This window comes from Urocitellus parryii, chromosome 13 (genome assembly GCF_045843805.1).
Source record: "Urocitellus parryii isolate mUroPar1 chromosome 13, mUroPar1.hap1, whole genome shotgun sequence".
NCBI lineage: Eukaryota > Metazoa > Chordata > Mammalia > Rodentia > Sciuridae > Urocitellus > Urocitellus parryii.
In genome coordinates, this window is record NC_135543.1 from 30,870,185 (window position 1) to 30,890,689 (window position 20,505).

A 20,505-nucleotide genomic window follows, 5' to 3' on the forward strand; every position below is an offset into this window, starting at 1 on the left:
CAAATGGCAATTTCTAAGAATGAAGCCAACTTATCTTGTGGAAGGCATTTTCATATCCTCTTACCCTTCTTCAAGTTGGAGAATTATGAGTTTAGATTATACAATATGCTATACGGTTTCTTAAATCCAATATGAACCACAGTGCAGGTTTCCTATATTATTTTATATGAAGATTCCTTAAAAACATCACAAAATTTCCCAGACCCCCACATTTTAGTTGCATTCACTGGCTAAAAATATTATGGTTACTGGTAAGTGAATCAGAATCTTATTTATCACCACATTTACATTATATTAAAGAAAGAGGGTCACAAATAAGTGTGTATATAAAGTGTGCCATGTATTCAGGGTATCATTAATGCTAGTACTCAACAGACTGTGGCTTCTTTGCATAACTTGAAGAGGGGTGTGGCCTCCCATACCTTGGACCTCTAGTCCTGTCCCCTCTACTCAGTCCCATTGAGTGGTTAGCCACCTGGTTTGCTAGTACAAGGGTTAGGATGAGACTCAGTTAAATTCAGTTTTTGTTAGTCAAGCATCTCCACTACTTTTATTATTGCGCCAAGTTTCATGGATTCAGAAGACAGACACACAGTGTGTATCTGTCCTCAAGTTATCCATGGTCTGATTGATGCTCAACAGTACAGATTTTCTATATTGTATTAACTTTAAAGTTTGCTCTGTGAGCAAATGATATGAATTGATAAAAGAAATAGTCAGAAACATAGGGAAATAGGCCTTATAATTTTTAGAACCATGTATTTTGTTTATTTTTTGAAACCTTCTGTTGATTACTGAAACTTCTTTCTTTAGAGGAGGAAAATTTTATTTGGTACTCAGGGTTTCAGAGGTCCCAGTCTATAGATGGCTGCTCCATTCCTCAGGGCTTCATAGTGGAAGTGTGTGATAGAGGAAAGCAGGTGGGAACATAGCACCAGGAAGAAGAGAGAGAACTGTTTACTCACCACAGATAAAATATATATCCCAAAGGCACATCCAAGGTGGCCCCTTCCTCCAGTCACACCCTACCTGCCTACAGTTACTACCCAGTTAATCTCTATCAGGGGGGTTGATGCACTGATCAGGTGAAGGCTCTCATAACCCATCATTTTACCTCTGAACTCTCTTGCATTATCTCATACATGAGCTTTTGTGGAATATCTCATTTCCAAACCAAAACACCTCCACACACAACATTTCAGTTCACACACCCTTCATTCTCTCTCCTCTCAAACTCTGTTCAAGACTTCAAGGATGGCCTCACTCTTTTCCAGTATCATTTTCTACAAGGGATGCCTGGGCAGTCACATCATCAAGGCCACAGATTGGTGTTCTATCTTGAAATCCAAAAGGCACAGGAGCAATGTTGAATTGTCTTGACAAGGTTGAGTGAAGCTTATCTGGACTCAGGGACAGAAATGAAGGAAAACTTGAGGGAAGACTACTTCTAAATAATTAGCACATAATGCTGAGGTGAAAATAGTACAGGGCCAGATACCCCAAGTCCTTGATTTTCTTGAGCTTCAATTCTTTCATCTGAGTGGTAGTTTACTAAAGCAGAAAAGATCATGGGCACCAGAATGTACCACTGACATGAAAATCCCATCTCTGCCCATCACTAGCCATAAGACCCTGTTCTGCAATGTCTCTGCATCAATATCCATTTCCCCATGTAGTCACAGCACTATCATCATGTTCTAACTCAAGTATGTGAACCCTTAACTCAAGGCCTGACATAGAAAATTCAAAAAGTTAGCTATTACTATGTGCTATAAAAGACTGATCTCTAGGCTAGAATAGTGGCATTTGGTGGATTTAAATTCTTTCTGAAGAAAAATTATTCTGGGTCTATCATTCACTAATGAGATAATTTCAAGTACTTTTTCTTTTTTTCCCAAAGCCTCAGTTGGTGTTTTTTTTTTTTTTTTTTTTTTTTTTTTTTTTTGTGTGTGTGTGTGTGTGTGTGTGAGAGAGAGAGAGAGAGAGAGAGAGAGAGAGAGAGAGAGAGAGAGAGAGAGAGAGAGAAATGGGGACAATAATATCTATTACAGTGTTGTTCAGGGGATTACATGAAATTATAACATTTCTTAGCAAAGTGTCTGACATGCAAAATAATTTGTACTTATTTTGATTTACAATAAAGCATTTGATGATTGTGATTTTTGGACATATTTCTGATTGGCTACAATGTAGAATTTCAAATGCTAAAAGAGGAGTAGAATGTCCTTTGTCTTCAAATAACTTACTAGCTTGCTAAAGAGAAAAGACATAAAAATAACTATGTAAAAGTAAAATACATGTCATGCAAAAGATAGTACAAGATATGATTAACTGTTAAATCTCTTATGAATTCAAAGACAACAAGGACCCAGAAAGAACTGTTATTATACTACAAATCAGGAGTTTATCATAAAAATGTGTTTTGGGGAGTTGCCATCAGAGATGTTTCACCTCTCCTAAATTTCAGGGACTCGTTCTTAAATGTACAGAAAATGAATAGCAGTTGTTACCTGTGGTCAAAATCTAAGGAAGATACATGTCCAAACTGCAAAGTCTGCTACTGCTAACAAAATCAGTCACTTCATGTAGGAGGTGACTTCTAGTTTATTTTGGGCACTTTGTTGGGTTTGTTTTCAATTTTCCACTACAACGACTCCTGCCATTTCCCCACGGAAGTTATCCTACAGTCTAAACGAATCTTGGTTATCAACTCTTCCCTTGCTATACAGTATATATTTACTTTCTCTCAATTTCATCTCATTGTTCTGACTCACACCCCGCTTGGGTGACATATAACTATTTCCCATGTCTTCGGGCACTCATGGTCTTTCAATATTTACCCACTGTTCACTTCTCAGCACTACTACCACATCTTGCCAGCTTAGCTTGGGTATTCATATAAATACTTCTAATTGAAATGCTCAGTCCATAGATTATCTTTAAGACTGTGTTCAGAGAGAGGTGAGGAGAAAACAAGAAATGTCTTTTGATTTGGAAGAATGGATTGCACACCAATTGAGGTGAATGGCCTGTGTATTTCTGGAGGAGTGTCCGCCATGATGCCTGGCTGGTGAGGAGGGGAGAAATGTCAGGAGTCAACAAGGGACCAGATGAAGCCCTGATTTCTTAGCTGGGCTGAGTCCTGGCTGTGGGCACCTGGACCAGGCAGGTAGCTTCTAACTACCTCTCACTCACCCTAGGCAGGTGGTATAGAAGCTTCCATTCTGAGCTTTGAAGAAAACAGGAATGGAAAGGCATGCTGAAAGAAACCATGGCTTGAGACCAGTGTTTGATAACAGAGCCCTCTTACAAGCAGACCATGAAGATGACTAAAACCTTCTGGAAAAAAAAAAAATAGGGAGCAGAAGGCACTGGAGGGAAAAAGTGCAATGGAGCAAAGTGGGCCTTGTTAATTTGTTTTAGCAAATGAGAGGAAATAATGTTCAAGGACAAAGTGTAAGAAGCAATAGAGGAAATTAATCTGCACACTGCAAACATACCACACACAACACACATGTGTGTATACACACACATACACACACACACACACATACGGAGGCCCAAACACATGCGCAGGCTCACACTCACTCCCAGTGCAGGGGTTCCCTGATGTGGTGTGCAGCAGGACTGACAGATTCTTGTCTGCAGGCTGTTTTTGTCCTCTGGAATCTGTCAAACAGGCAGTTAAGAAGAGGCGCTTTTCTGGAATGACAGTGTAAATGATTAAGGACTTTCTTGTGGAGTTTAGTTTTCCTGACAAACTGGTGTCATCATAATTAAATGCACAAATTTCTTTCATACCCTTCAAATTGCCATTGCAAGAAGTTATTTATTTATTTATTTTTGTTTTCTGTTTGCTTCATTTTTCTCCTGACATTGCTCCCCTTAACCCCTCCCTCTAAGTAAAAGTTCTGCAGGATTCAAGATTTAACAACAACAATAAAAACAACAACAACAACAAAAAAAAACAAAACAAAAAAGGGAAAACTCTCTTGCTTCCTTAGTCCTGCTACAGAAGTTTGATTATTGCATATTTTCTACTCCATTGGGCTAGAGATTTCTCAGACTGTCCAAGGTACCGAGTGTTAAAGGTGAATACCATGCAATACCACTACCAAATTTTCTGAGATCACAGAAAAAAAATTAACTCTAAGAGCTTCAGCCTCTTCATTACTTCACCCTTCATTCTGAGCCCATTTTGTAGCATGTTATAGCATAAATTAATACCATGATTGATGTTATCAGTTTAAAACCAAGACCTTACCTTCTAGTTGCTCCATTGTTCATACTTACGTGATTTCTACCATGCTCCTTTTGGTGGAATGAGGGATTCTGTGATGTCCAAATGTTCTCAGCTCCTGGCTTTTGCTCATTATAATTGTCTTTTCTCACTAAGCCTATTCCAGTTCTACCCTCTCTCAAAAATCAAGTCAGGGTCTTTCTCTTCTAGGAAGATTTCTATCTTTCTGCTTACTTTTTCCAGACAATCTCCTATTTTCCTATTTATTTGTTTATTTCAAATAGACTATTTTTTAGAAACTTTTTAGGTCGGAAGCAAAATTGAACAGAAAATACAATAAGTTGATGTACCCTTTGTCCCCACATCCACATCATCATCATCATCATTATTATTATTACTATTATAGTTAGAACAGTCTTTTTTTAAAATGTGTGTGTGTGTGTGTGTGTGTGTGTGTGCATTTTATCTTCCCCCTAGGGAGAGTAGGAGTCTTGTCTTCTCTTAGAGTGCCTAAGATTATAATATCATATAAATCAGTATTTAAAAATAACATATTGGCTGATAATGCCATTGCTTTACATTAGCATTAGAAAACATGAAAATATGTGACACATTTTTTGGTGTATTTCTTTCCAATGTTGCTTTTATTTTTTTTAATGACATACTGGAAATAATGAAGGAATGACTGAAATGTACACCATCTAAGATATCTCTATCCATATTTAGTTTTAGGGTAGAAACTGGTCCTCATCTTGGTTAATCATTGGAAATAAAATGCTTTTTGTCACAAGAGTTAAATATCGCAGAAGAAACTGGTTTGGGTTCTCTTTGGATCTATATGTCCTTTTCCAGTGTTTGGAAAAGGAACTTGAGCTGATGTTCTACTGATGTTATTGGGATCCCTTTGTATACCCATGATTATGCCAAGTGAAATGAAAATTCCAGAAGTCTTCTTGATCACCACTTCCTCACTTGAACAGTTTTGATCTATTCATGCAGAGTGGAGGAAAAGTCATTCACCAAAGAACCTATGACTAAGGACAAGGAAAGGTGATGAATGTGATGCTTTACAAAGGCAGAATCAGAAATGAGCTAATTTCTGAATCATGCCCCAAAAGGGGTTGGGATGTGTTTGTGTTGGGGGGGACTCTTTCCAGACAGGTTTTTTTTTTTTTTTTCCAGAGAAGGAGTTTGTGAAGTAAGTCCTTAAAATCACATCTGTTCACCTTATGTGACGGGAAGGAGAAGCGACTTCTGAAACAGGGTGATTGAAATGGAAATACATTCAAATAAATGGACTCGGGAGTTCGCTTTGTTCTAAATAACCTCTACTGTAAGTGATCAGCTTATTTGAAAGTATGATAGGTGGGCTATTGGGGCAAGGCTGTATTTGATTTTTTTTTAATCATTAGTCTAGCTTCCTTTCTTATTCAACCTTTTGGAATAAGGTCTTACACACAGGGCAGAAAAGGGATTGGAAGAGCTGAGCCTTCAAAGGACACTCTGCATGTGTTTCTAATGGGTTTTCAAGTGCATCCTCTCCCCTGGGACTATGTCTCTTTTAGAGCACCTTGGTTTGAAATTCGCTGTATTACCACTAGGTGGTTAGAAACCAAGGAATGCTATAGGTACTGAGTTATGTGTACAAGGGAAAAGATTCAATTTTTTCCTTAATTAATAAAGTCATGCAGAACCCTGCAGTACCAACAATTGCACCTTGCATAACACAAATGTGTGTCATGGTTAACTATGTCTGAGCTGCAGGTTGGCGGGCAGGTGATCAGTTACAATGATGTACACATTTCAGCCTAAGATCGGCTCATGCTTTCCTTTCTCTCTTTTCCTCAGCCTCATCTTTTATCTAACTTGAGCTGACAATGCTCCTGTCAACTGAATTGCTTCTTCCCTCTTCTCACTCACTGAATTCCATGCTCTTCATTGAATTCTTTCAAGTAAAAAGGTGAAGAGACCCTATCTGTTCGTTGAAGACATGATATGGCTTAGGCATTGTACATGTGACTTTTCATACTTGACCTGGGTGTATTCTGTTTGCAACTGTAAAAAAAGAAAAAAAAAGAAGAAGAAAAGAAAATATTATCCCCAATATAAAGCCAGGAAATTTAAGGCTTGGAAGAATAGAATGAATTAGCCAGAGTCATATGAATCCTAAATTTTGGTATTAGGATCCTGATTCTCCACCAAGGTTTAGTCATGCTTTCCTTTCTCCCAACATCCTATGTACCTTTTCTTTATTTATGGATTCAACTAGGTGTTTCAGCCCCTAGATAAAACTGTCTGCCTAATGTCCCTCTTTTACCCATTTCCTCTTGCCTTTAAATTAAAAAAATTTGAACACTCTAGAAATACATAGAGCCAAAATTTTAGGTCTCTTTTTACCTTCTTGCTCCATTCTTTCTTCCATTACTTGAAGTAACACTTTGCAACTTATCATGTATCTCTCAGACAATTGTCTATTACGGGGGCAAGCAGAACTTGGGCACATACAACTTAGGCACATGTATACATGGAAACGTACATACGTACACTATTCTAGTGTATTCTAGCTGCTATAACAAAATGCCATAAACTGAGTTGTTCATAAGCAATAAATTTTTTTTCTTGCAATTCTGGAATTTGGGAAGTTCAGGGTCAAGTTGTCAGCTGATTGAATATGTGCTGAGGGACCACTTCCTCATAGATGGTGCCTTCTAGCTGTGTCTTCCCATGGTAGAATAAGTGAATGTACTCCCTGGAGCCTAGTTGTAAGGGCACTAATCCTGTTCATGAAGGTTCTGTCTTCAAGACCTAATCATGACCCCAAAGTGTCTACCTCCCAATACCATTGATTTGGGGCTTAAGGTTTACATACAAAGAGGAGGTGGCACACACATCCAGATTATCACATACCATACACATGTATATTTCTCTATCTACATGTGCATTTTAGTTTGGATTCTTTTCTCTGTAAGTGGGTTTATATTACGTACATTTTTATGAGACTTGATATGTTTCAGGTAAAGACTTTGTTCCAGTTACTTGGCTCCACAGTAAATTATCCCAGGATTTAGTGGCATAAAAGAGCCATTTACTATATTCATGAATCCTATAGATGAAATATTTGGAAAGGTTCTGTTGGGGAAGGTGTGTATCTACTTCCCAAAGTCTGGGGCCTAGAGGACTTGGAAGCTGTAAGCTGAAATCATCTGTCTGTTCATTACTCACATGTCTGGAGGGTGCTTACAGTAATTGACTGGGGGCCACAGTTGCTCTCCATGAGGGCTTCTCCATCTGGTCCTTTTGTGCAGGCTGTAGTCTGTTCCATGGAATCGAGGCCTGAGTGAGTAGATCCAAGAAAAGAGAGAAAATTTTAATACTGTTTCCAATTGGGAAAGAGGAACCTGGTTTAGTTGAATGTGAGAGTCATTTTCAAAAGCATCTTCTAAGGAATGTTCCTGTTCTACATTCATCATGTAGATAATGGACCACCTGTGTAAGCCATACTCCTTCCAATGGAGCCCATACTACTTCTCCTGAGCAAAAGTGGAAGGGAACATGGCAATCACAGCTCTGGATCCTTTCCCATATTATATGCCTTATGTTTAACATACACTTTCAACAGCTTTTTAAATAGACATTTATATTCCCACTTTCAGATCCAACAACTGAGGCTCAAAGGCATTGGATAATGTGTCCCTAAGTCATGTAGCTAGAATGTACTGGACAAAAGACTCAAAGTCTGGTTTGTCTAACTCTAAATCCCATATCATATACTGCCTCCCCACATTCGTGCATTTAGAAATTATAACCTCACACTAATAAATACAAACAATATGCATTTTAAGCTTTTGCATATACTAACTCAATTAATATTTTAAGACAACCTTGTGAGATAATTATTTTCTATTTTCAGATGAAGGATCGGAAATTTAAGTAGCTAGCCCCAATTTTTCTAGCTAGTAAGTGGGGGAAGTTAGTATTTCAGAGATAATATTGTCCAGAAATATAAATATGTTTAAAAGAGTTTAGGTTAATGCATGAATTATAGCTCTGTAAAATATTATTACAGGGATGTTGGTCTTGAGGGTACACAGTTACACTGTGAAACTGTCACACTGCCTCCTCCAAACGCCCTGCAGGACCACTCTTGGAGGGAGAGTTCTGGCCTGGATGGATCCAGTGTGTTAAGGCATGCATTATTAAGTTCTGAACTTAATATTAAACCTGAACAGAGCAGTCTGGCTAATTCACCCACAAATTCACTTCATCTTGAGCAGCAGGATTCCTACCCCACCTGAAGTATCTAATTAACCCGCCAAGTCTTCTCAGTATGACCAGATGAATGCAGACTTGGCAGAGCAGAGAACCACCTCCAGCCTGTTGGAATGTGGGAAGAGGCAGGGCACCCTGGGAAGGCCTCTTGGAGGTCAGCAGAATTATTGGTGAGCAATTTCTCTAACAGAGGGAGGGAATTTAGGGCTTAGAAGTTTCCCCATTCCAAGAACACAAAGGCATTTGTATGGAGTTAGTGTTCAGTGGAGGCTGAGAGCTCACACACCCCAATTACTGCCTCAGCATCAGAAAGGCTCAGCCCCGAGGCCATACTACTACTGTCATCGTAACTTGTGGAAGACACTATGGAGGAGCAGTTATAGGATGTTACTTTTGGGGAAGTATTTCCAACTGGTGGACATCTGGCTCCCAGTGATTCCCATGGAAGAAGAGGGGGTAAGTCTGAGCAGTGACAGAAACCATTGTTCTATGGCTTCAGTCCAGTGCTAAGAATCATAGCCTTTCAAAGCTAGAATAGCCATAGTCCAGAATTCTCCCTTTAACCTCTTCATTTTGCTAATGAAAAATTGAGAGGTTCCAAAAATATAAATAGGCTGCACGTGTTTGTTTTGGAATTAAGTGGTAAAACCAGACATGGGATCCAACAGGCACTCAATAAATACTTAATGAACAAGTGACTTTAATAAGTGCACACTACAGGATAAACTCTGTTCTCCATTATTAAAAAAAAAAAATAGAACCCTACTAATTACAACATAACAATTATTGGCGTTTAAAATCATGCCTGTGAAGTCTTATCTGGCTTCTTAAAGATTAAAAATAATATCCAGTATAATCTCTGAGTCAAAATATAGTATGTTCCAGAAGAGTTTTAATCTTTATGGAGCAAAAAAATAATTCAGTTAATTGGAAAGTTTGAACTCAAACAGCTCATTTCAAGCAAGTTGTGCAAATAAGGAAGAGTTTTCTGTAGTCTAAAGCAAAATTAGCAATCACCCGCTCTCAGTATTGCAAAATATTTGCATCCAGAAAAATAAGATTAAGGGTTTATTTCACTTCAGGTAAAACTGTCCCTGGCTCACTCTGAGGCCCTGTTTCATGTCTTTACTCAAGGTGCTCACATCTTGTGAGGACTCACTCTTATTTTTTTTTTCTTTTTTTGTGCTGGGCATTGAACTCAGAGGCGCTTTACCACTGAGCCATATCCCCAGTCCATTTTATCTTATTTTAAAATTTTTGAGCTAGGGCCTCATTAAGTTATTGAGGCTGGCTTTGAATTCGAGATGCTCCTGCCTCAGCCTCCCAAACTGCTGGGATTATAGTGTGTAGTCACTCCCCTTTATAGAAATACAACACAGTGGAGGCTGTTCTTGATGTTCAATTGCATAAGTTTTTATTCTTACAAGAGCAGGTGAGAGGGAACTCAACAAACCGTGACAGAAAAGGAGGGCTGAATTCTGCTGCCCCCAAGGATACTTCTTGCAGTTGTTCTGTGAAGGGGGCTCTGGATGAACTCCACTGCCGGTACCACACTAGCATGGCTTAGTTCCGTATCCTTCGTAATCCAGGGTCTACCATCAAGTAGCTACACAATATATATTTGTTTACCAAATCCACTGTATTCAAATATAGAAATATTACAGAGATCAACATGGAGAGAGATTACTGTTTCTTTCATATGGTCTTTTGCTTTGGAGGAAGTGAAAGAACTTGAAACAATCTGCTGAGCACGGTGGTAGACACTTGTTATCCCAGTGACTCAGGAGGCTGAGGCAGAAGGATCATTGCAAGTTCAAAGCCAGCCTTAGCGACTTAGAGAGACCTTAAGCAACTTAGTGAGTCTCTGTCTCAAAATAAAAAAATAAAAAGGGCTGGGGACACAGCTCAGTGGTTAAGCATCCCTGGGTTCAATGCCTTGTACCAAACAAACAAACACAACACACACACACACACACACACACACACATACACACAATAACAATGAAAGAAAGAAAAAAGAACAAATGAACTTGACATTCCTTAACATAAATATTGGATTTATCATATATTGTTCAAAACTTTCTTAGAAGACTATTTATAAGGATATGAGTATTTGTTCTTTGAAGAGCTTTATAGATGATACAGTGCTCTTTTGACCCTAACATTTAGAGAGTGATGACATTTGAACTTCAGGTAATGAATATGAGTTATACAAGAGTTGACATGTTTTAATTAATCAATTTCTATGGAGAAAGCAGTTTGGGAGTGAACTTCAGACAATTTATGCGTTGGCCAATTTTCCATGTTGTGCAATTAAACCATCGTAAGAATTTTGTTTTAATCAATTCTATTTTTTTATGTAATTAAAATTATTTTCCTTCAGGAATAATTCTTCATTTGCAAAATTCACAACAGTGATTTGATTCTTCAATTGTCTGTATAAAATTTTACAATAATGCTTTCCACCTGTCTGAATTTTCTTTCATGACAGTTATTTCTACCAAAAAACAAAACAAAAGAGAACAAAACAAAACAAAAAAATGGATCAGACTTGATCAGATCAACAACAATAAAAAAGCTTGGATCAAATCAAACTGGATCCAGATCAAAATTTGGGTTAGAAGATTAGATTTTTCTGTCAGTTTTTAATCAATAATACATTTTTTCCACTATACCCTTTTAGCCATTGTCAGTCTTATTTTGAAATAGCTGTTTCTCCTAAGCTTAATATTCCTGAATCAATTTTTGCAGTTTGAGAAGTTATTAACATGATAGAATTCTTCAGTCAATTTTTCTTTTAATTTTGCCGTGTGCAGTTTTAGTTTTTCTCAATTTAACTTTGTTGATTATTTCTTGTAGTGTGTATTTATTTCTTGGAACAAGAAAACCTTAATAAATCAAAGGCCTAACAGAGTAAAGCCAAAAGATGGGGTTTGAGTGGCAGTGTTCTGTCTCACTTACAAGGGCCTCTTCAATGCTCAGCGTAGAGATGGAGAAAGTCTTCCTCTCACAAGGTTCATAGTAATTATAACTTTGTGAACTTATATTTAATTATCCCCCAAGACTAGGACCACTATGACCCAGGAGGCAATTTAATTGCAAAATAAGAAAAATGTCTATCCATTTAAATGATCCCAGATGAAATGGAGGTGGTGAGCTTTGCTCTAGCATTCAAAGAAATATGGATGAGATTGTGTCAGAGATTTCATTAGATTGTCTAGTCTTTTAATAGTTTATATAAACAATATTTTGATTATCAATATATATTTCATTTCATTCCTAATTATAGTTTAAGCGCAGACAGGGGTTTTTCCTCTCCTTTTAGCTTTATCTTTCTAAATTGTAGAGAGCTGATTGATGTAATTCATTTTGTTTTTTAGGTCTTTCATGATAGTTCCATATTTTCTTTCTTGTCCTATTCTGTTTTTTCTTAACCCAAACTGTTAGGGCCCCTCCCTGCTGGGTCTGAGAACACCCCACCTCTACTTCTCTCTCTCGGATCCTTTGTCCTTGTCCTTCATAATTCCTCAGCTTCCAGCAGTTCTGAGAAGCCTGCCCGGGAGCTGCTTCCCTCGGATCATCCAGATGTTGAACAAATGGCACTGGTTCATCTGAATGACTGATTTTTTAAAAAGTTCTATCCAATTTGTATTGATGATACACAGACAGACCAATAAAACATCCTTTGCCAAAATTACACAAAGAGTTTATCGTGGCTTAAATGACACAAAAGATGCAATTTTTCTCGAAGGGCTGCCCAAATACATGATGAGAATTTAAAACCTATCTTTGTAAACATTAGAATACTTATATGACACTAAGTAGCCAAGTACTCCACAGGTGTGAGAGGTTTAACTTGCCATAAAAGTTTAGGAAATCAAGATCCATATGGATTTCTGTTATTAAAGAGTATTTAATGTAGGCAGAAACATTATTAATAATTAGGAGGCTTTGGAGATTGTGCTGTCTAGATAAATAGGGTTTTTTTTCTTTTTTCTTTTTCTTTTTCTTTTTTTTTTTTAGAAATCTTGCTTGTATCTTGACTGAAAATTTCTGTGACTTTTAAGAGATTTTAATTATTATTTAATTTATCTATTATTTAAGTTTCCATCTGGGATTTGAGGTATGTGGTCATCACGTATTACACAAAAATCTTCGTTTTGTAAGAGAAATTTTTGACAATCTAGATTGTAAAGAAGAAAATTGAGAAATTCTGTGTCTAAATCTGTGTTCCAAAGAAAGTGAAATCTAAGTTTCCTGGGAAAGCTCAAGGAACAAAAGTGAAGAGAAATTCCAGACAATATGAGATTCATTCATTCCTTTCACAAATCTTTACTAGTCTTGGGCTATGCTAGTTACTAAGGAGGCAGAAGTGGATGAGATAGAGAGATGTAGCCCAGATGTCTTGTGATCTCTTAGCGGGGAAAACCTCCACGTTCTGCCCTACCACATTCCCATCTCATATTTATGATATCATTTTATCCCTAGCTCTATCCTGCATGCAAATCTTATTTTGTCCTGAAAGAGCAAGTGGAGTGACTTAGCAGAAGGGAAATGGATCTAATGATCTCTGAGTGTTATTTCCGGCCTGAGAAACCGACACTGCTTGTCAGCCCTCAGTGAGCCAGAAATCTTGGAGAGCTGACCATTTTCCCTGGGTTTTCTCCATGTTTATCCTTCAACTGGGGCTGTTCCCTGGCAAAGCTTTCCATTGACAGTCACCATTTAATAATGCTTTCTTTCTCTAAGATTGCTCACTTTAAAAAATGGATTGGAAAACTCATAGGAGGGATTATTCTCGCATTACATGTATATATTTTCCCTCGAAGGTGGTAACATATGGAACAATAATTATAGCAAGATTTTCCTCTGTCATTACCATATTTAACATTTTTTTTACACATAGAATATTCATTTTTTAAAATCCTTGGCCAAAACTCAATGTTTTCCTTTTAAACGAGTGAACCTTTGCTGAGTTTCCTCGCACTGCATAACATAGGCTTAGCTAATCAGCCTCACCCAGCTTGTATATCATAATAAAACGTTTCTCAGAACAGCTCAATCTGGTGGCAATGATGTTGAAGCTATTGAATTTAATGGGCCCATTTCCGATTGACCCTTTCAAGCTACGGTTTGGTGTCCATGACACTAATTTTCTTTGTCCTTCTCTGCCTCCTTCTCCTCTCTTTTCTTTTTTCCTTCAACCTCCTTCCTCTTCATTCTCCTTTTCTTCTTCTCTTCCTTTTCCCTGTTTCCTCTTCCTTTCTCTTTTCATCCTGTTCTCTCTGCTAAGACACCTAGCAGGCTGCCATTGCATCCTTGCTAATGAGTGTCTTCAGCCCATAAACCAGGACAGACAATGTGAATTCCCCCTTTTTCTCTAAGAGTTTGAATTTGGGTCAACTGTCCTAAGAGATGAAATGTCTCTCCACAGGAGGTTAGGGTCAAAGGCAAGAATTCGCCACCCTCCCTCTAAATTTAGTCCTGCTTCAATTTCTAGCAAATCTTTTTTACTTAACACTCCGAATGGATTGGCCTTCTCAAATTCTGCATCTCTGACTTGTCTTTTCTGTTCTGGAGGCCCTGTTTTTCACTGCAAGATTCATCAACTTCCATGTGAGTCAAATTTAATCTCTCTTGAGAAGAAAGGGGGAAAGCATCTCTTGGGTTTGATTCTCTATCACATGAAAGACAGTGTCAGAAATTTCACATAGATTTTCTCCTTTAATCCTAACAGCAGCCCAGAGTTGTGGGTCTTATTTCTTTTCTAAGGTAAGAAAACTGAAAAGTTCATAGAGTTGTAGACATTTGCCTATTTCTGTTTGGACTTGCAAATGGATACTATATTGATGCCAAAGCAAATTTTCTTCTAAATAAATTTCTTCCCAACCAGTTTGCATGGTACCTAAGGAGGGAAATTTCTTTTCTTTCTTCTGCAGGGTGGTCTCAAACTTCTGGGCTCAAACAATTCTCTTGCCTTCGCCTCCCAAGTAGCTATGAGTATAGGTTTGTGGCTCTGTGACCAGGAATATTTTTCTTTTGAATGGCTTATATCTAGCATCTTGCTTGGAAGTATCCAAATATTCTTGTTGATGGTTTCTGTGTTGTGTTCTCAAAAATTCCAGTAGTCTTAAAATAGATGCCATTTGGATAAATACTGACTAATTTTGCATAACCTTTAGATATTTGTAAAAATCATACTTTTAAAATTTGTTCATTTTTAGATGCACATGACAGTAGAGTGTATTTTGCCATAGTGTACATACATGAAGTATGATTTATTCTAATTAAGAGCCCATTCTTATGATTGTACATGATGCAGAGTTACACTAGTCATGTACTCATGTGTGAGCATAGGAAAGTTATGTTTGATTTGTTCTACTGTCTTTCCCATTCCCGTTCCCCTTCCCTTTGCTTTATTCCCCTTTGTATAATCCAATGAACTTCTGAAATCACACATTTTTAAGATGCATATATTGGCTATCCATAAAAATAAACATATTGTTAATCACAAAACACTATCATCAATCTTTCTAGGTATCAGATTATCTCCTTAAATATGTACCTTATATTTGCTTTCACCAGTTCTTTGGCCTTAACTTTGATCTTGCGTATGAGAAATGTGTTTTCAGTGTTAAGGGTTACAAGATAGGATTTTTGTGCCTCCTTTATACCTCTAAATGTCCTCCCTGTGAAATTACTAAAGGTGAGAAATACCCACAAATGACCACTATGAAAACACAAGACAAAATATTATTCTATTGATATCTAAGTTACTAAACCCTGATTTCCATGGTAATGCTTCAAAAAAAACTGAATATGGCTAGGGCTAGTGAAGTTGTTGCTCTTACTAGTTTCTCTGAATTTTAGATGGCCAAGCACAGCCAATGTGATTTTGGACCCAGGATATTTTTCAACTTGTTCTTCATTACCCAGGCTATAGGAGGTGATGGAAAGTTAGAGAACAAGAGATGGAGTGTTTTTAGGATGCAGGCCATAAATATGACTGCTTAGCACATTAACCACGTGGAGAGTCAGAAAAGGAAGCAAGAAGTGGGATGACTGGATAGGCCCCAGAGGGAGAGGGCTGGTGCTTGGGCAGTGGTAAAGCTGACTCCATACTTGGGCATCAATGTGTAATAGATGGGGAGTTTGACCACTTGCAAGAAATTAAGAAGAAGAAGGGAAAAAGAAAAGCCTTTATATCTTTGACCCTTAACAGTCTTACTGAAAGCTTCTCTTTCCTTTTTAGAGATTAGTGAAGATGGTAGGCAGAGGCCTGAGGGAGTTTTCTTTAAAGCAAGAACTAATTCCAGATGTTCTTTCTATGCCTACTGAAGACAGTATCCAAAAATTGGCAAGAGCTGGCATGTCCTTGCGACCCTGCAGATGAACAGGCTTCGACTTATGTTTTTCCTTACACTGTTGAGTAGGGGAATGGAGAAGTCACCTCTGCTCCTCTGGTGCAGCAGCACAGTGACCTGGAATCATGAGGTTCCTATCTCAATGGGGCAGGCCATCCCAGTCTGCTGCCCATTATCTTGTGCTTGCTTGTGTTTCTCCTTGGAATACAGTGCTATAGATAATATTCTTCAACAGTGGGTGAAACTGTGACTAGTCAACAGAGGAATCTTTAAGATAGAAGTCAGGGAGAGGACAAGAGGAATTTGGAGCTGAGATTTTTTTTTTTTTTGTGAAGTAGGTCTAAGCTCCAGGGCAGTCAATTCTGTCCTTTCTCATTTGCAGGCCCTGGCCTGTGCCATTAGCTTGTGCCCTCTGTTTTTCTGGATGCTTACCTGCAACTCAATGGCCTACACTCACCCTCACCTTTTCTTGAGACTTTGACTTCTTGTGCTTTTTTTTTTTTTTTTTTACTGCCATATCCTGCCCTCACCAGGTTGGGTTTTCTTCTCATTTTGTTTAATCTCTAGCATGTTTGTTGGTAGCTACTTATTTAATTGCATTCCTGGCTCTGAGTTCCTCATAGCTCTGGGAATGGGGATTAATGTTCACAGAATCCCTTCAACGTGGCAGACAGTGTGTCAGGCGTGTGCTATCCATTATCTTAATAAATCTCTACACCCTGCCCTACAAGGTAGATTTTATTATCTTTATTTTATGGATGGGTAAATGGCAGCTTAGGATATTAAGTAGCTTGCTCAAGGTCATTTATTAAGTGGTAAGGCTGGGATTTGAAGTCAGTTTTCTCTGATTTCAGCCCTAGCTTTTTTCCGGGTATTGTTTTTCAGATTCTCTGGTAGACTTCATGGCTGGCACTGAATTCTTATATTCACTGCTGGCTCAATTAAATGCTGCTGATTTAATTTCCCTTTCCTGACTCCTGTCAGGGGTACCTCCTGCCAAGGTTGAACTTGTTCTCTTTTCTCTCTCCTGTTTCTGTGTTTAGGTCTTTCCTACTGACCACAAGATTTGCAACTCCAGTGACAGAAAGTGACTGATATCATCCCCACTCATTTCACTGTCAAGGGTTGGGCCTGTCAGTAGTTGGTGAATAATATGCTGGCCATGGGCACCGATCATAAATCCTTCCCCATTAGCAGTAGTGGTCAAATTCACCTCCTCAAGTCTTGGAATTCCAGATGGGCTGCTTTCTGTTCTTAAGCTTAAAAAAAGGGCTTCACTATTTGGTCATTTGATTTCTCACTTAAGCAAGAGCACTTCTGCTTCTCTATTGGTTCACATTTCTGTACTCTAAGAGGAAACTGTGGATCATTCGTGATGGAGCACATATTTCTATGTTTATTGCAAGTTGACATTTATCATATTAGAAAAGCCATTAGCAATTTGATTGTCTTCTCTCTAAATATCCAGTTAAAAGTGTCTTTTATTTGTTGTTCTTCTTTCTGTTCTCTGCTTCTTCCTTCTCATCATGCTCTTACCAAACTGTATTATAACAATAACTTACACTTACTGAATGTTTACTTAGTGCCAGGCTCCATCCAGTCTAAGACACAAGCTAAGTTTGGTCACTCCAGACATGCCCTGTACCCCTTCATAGCACCATTGATACAGAACAACATCCCTGGATCCAGGTAGTGCCACTATCTTGGCACAGTAATCAAATCTTTTGAAAAGATGAGGAAATGGAGAATCAGAGAGGTTAAATAAGTTGTACAACTCACACTGCTGCAGGTAGTACATCCTGGAATTCAAACTTGGGAAGTCTGGCTCTGGAGTCCACCTGCTCTTCCAGTACACTGTCTCTTTCCTCCTAGCTCACAGTAGAATTTGGGAAAGAGAATGTCTTGTTTGGCTGTAAGAAGTTTTAAGTATTCTGGGTGTCAGAAAGCAATAAAATGTCTTAACAAATGCTTTGGAAAATGATTCTCCTAATGTAATGGATCAAGTCCCTAGAGGCCTGTGATTTTATCTGTTTAAGGAAGGGTCCTGCAGGTCCTCCAGTTCATTCTGAAACTCTCCCTTCATCTCAAAGGAATTTCAACATAGATGGAGAAAGTGTAGGAGATGGGAAGAACCTTTCCATAAAACCTATTTGAGACATTTGACTTAAAATTAAATTCTTTATCTCGGTGCATAAACTCCACTAGCTCCACCAAAATAGTGAATTTCTTCAATTTGACTATTCAACTTTTGGCTGACCACTGAATTGATTCAAAACTTAATCCAAATTAACCATATTAATCCAAACTAAACCTTTTAATGTGAGTTAAATAAGCATATATACTCTGATAAAAGCATTAAAACCCCTGGACTATAGCATTCCAGGGAACTTAGGTATCATATATTTCAACCCAAATTAGAAGTTATTTTGTTGAATTTGTGGGTTGTTGAAAGAAATCCTTGTGTTGATGTCTTTTTTTCTTTTTTCTTGGAGGGGGGTACTGGGGATAGACCCCAAGGACACTCAACCACTGAGCCCCATCTCCAGCCCTATTTTGTATTTTATTTAGAGTCAGGGTCTCACTGAGTTGCTTAGCACCTCCTTTTTGCTGAGGCTGGCTTTGAACTTGTGATCCTCCTGCCTCAACCTTCCAAGCTGCTGTGATTACAGGTATGCACCACTCTGCCTGCCATTGATGTCTTCTTTAGAATAAATCTCTCCATCTCTGGAGTTGTCTATTAAAAGTGTGCTCATGCCAAAAACCAAATAACTCAATTCAATAAATGGGCCAAGCAACTGAAAAGACACTTCACAGAAAAAATACAATCCATCAACAAACATGAAAACATGTTCACCATCTCTAGCAATTAGAGAAACACAAATCAAAACTTCTCTAAGATTTCATCTCACTTTAGTCAGGATGTCAGTTATCAAGAATACAAGCAATAATAAATGTTGGCAAGGATGTGGGGGAAAAGTACACTCATACATTGCTGGTGGGAGTGCAAATTGGTGTAACCATTTTGAAAAGCAGTGTGGAAATTCCTCAGAAAACTTGGAATGGAACCACTATTTGGCCCAGCTATCCCACTCCATGGTTTATACCCAAAAGACTTAAAATCAGCATACTACAGTGATGTCAATGTTTATAGCACCTCAATTCACAATAGCAAAATGATGGGATCAACCTAGATGCCCTTCAACAAATGAATAGATAAAAATATGTGGTGCATATACACAATGGAATATTATTCAACCTTAAAGAAAAATGAAATCATGGCATTTGTTGATAAATTAAAGGAACTAGAGAACATCATGATAAGTGAAATAAGCCAATTCCAAAAAACCAAAGGCCGAATATTTCCTTTGATAAGCAGATGCTGATCCATAGTGGTGAGTGGTTAGGAAATAATGAAGGAACTTTGGATTATGCAAAGTGGACTGAGGGAAGGGATGGGGCTGTGGGAGTGGGGAGGACAGTAGAACGAGACAGACATTATTACCCTCTATATATGTATGATTACACTACTGGCGTGACTCTGCACCATGTACAGCCAGATGAATGAGAAGTTGTGCTCCATTTGTGTACAATGTGTCAAGATGCATTCTACTCTCATGTATAACTAATTAGGACAAATTTAAAAAAAAATAGAAGGGAGACCAGTAGAATAGAAAAAGGGGATCAAGGGGGGAGGTAAGGGAGGGAAAGAGGAGGTACTTGGGAATGAAATTGATCAAATTGTATTGTTTTATTGTGTCCACATATAAATATATTATAACAAAATTATATCTATCTATGTATCTATATATATCTATATCTATCTATCTATCTATATATATATAAATGGGTGTTCACTTAAATTATTAACTCATGGCTATACTAATCAGCACCATTCTTAGATTATGAAAATAGAGCTTCAGGCCTGTGCCATATGCTTTAGGGAACCTACTACACACACACACACACACACACACACACACACACACACACCTCTATTTACAGTACTTGGTTGCCTCTATTTCTTACAATCTGGGACTTGGTGCTGGTGCAAGAGGGTCCATAACTCTATACATCCACTTTGATGACTGACACCATTCAGGCCCCAGGAAAGTCTTCTCCCTATCTCTTGCTTCAAATCTTCAGAACACAGAGCTGCATCTGAGTGTCAGGAGGGCTTGGAGGTTTATCACCGTGGATGCCAGGGGTAGAAGGTGCTTCTGAGGAAGGGAGGAATTCTAGCAGAGAAAGCACATAGCTATGAGGAGAAACAGATGGGTTAACATCCAAAGTCCTTTCTCTCAGATGGCATGAGGTCATTAGTTCCCACAGTCAGATTGGGGTCTCTTTTTTCTTGCTCTTCTGGTTCTGCTTTATAGTTCTGGAGATACTCATGAATAGCTGAGGAACTTTGGCTGTATTCAACAAATTACATTATTTTCAAATTTATATATGTAGTTTTAGCTGGATGTAATACATAGGATTATGTATTACATGATTCTTTACCTTGACAACTCAGTGGAATTTGAAATCTTGTAGAGTGAGCATTTTTATTTTTATGAAAACTTTAATATTTTACTATATTTTCAAATTATTATATAACTCAGCTTTTAAAAACAGCAGTTTCAATCTTTT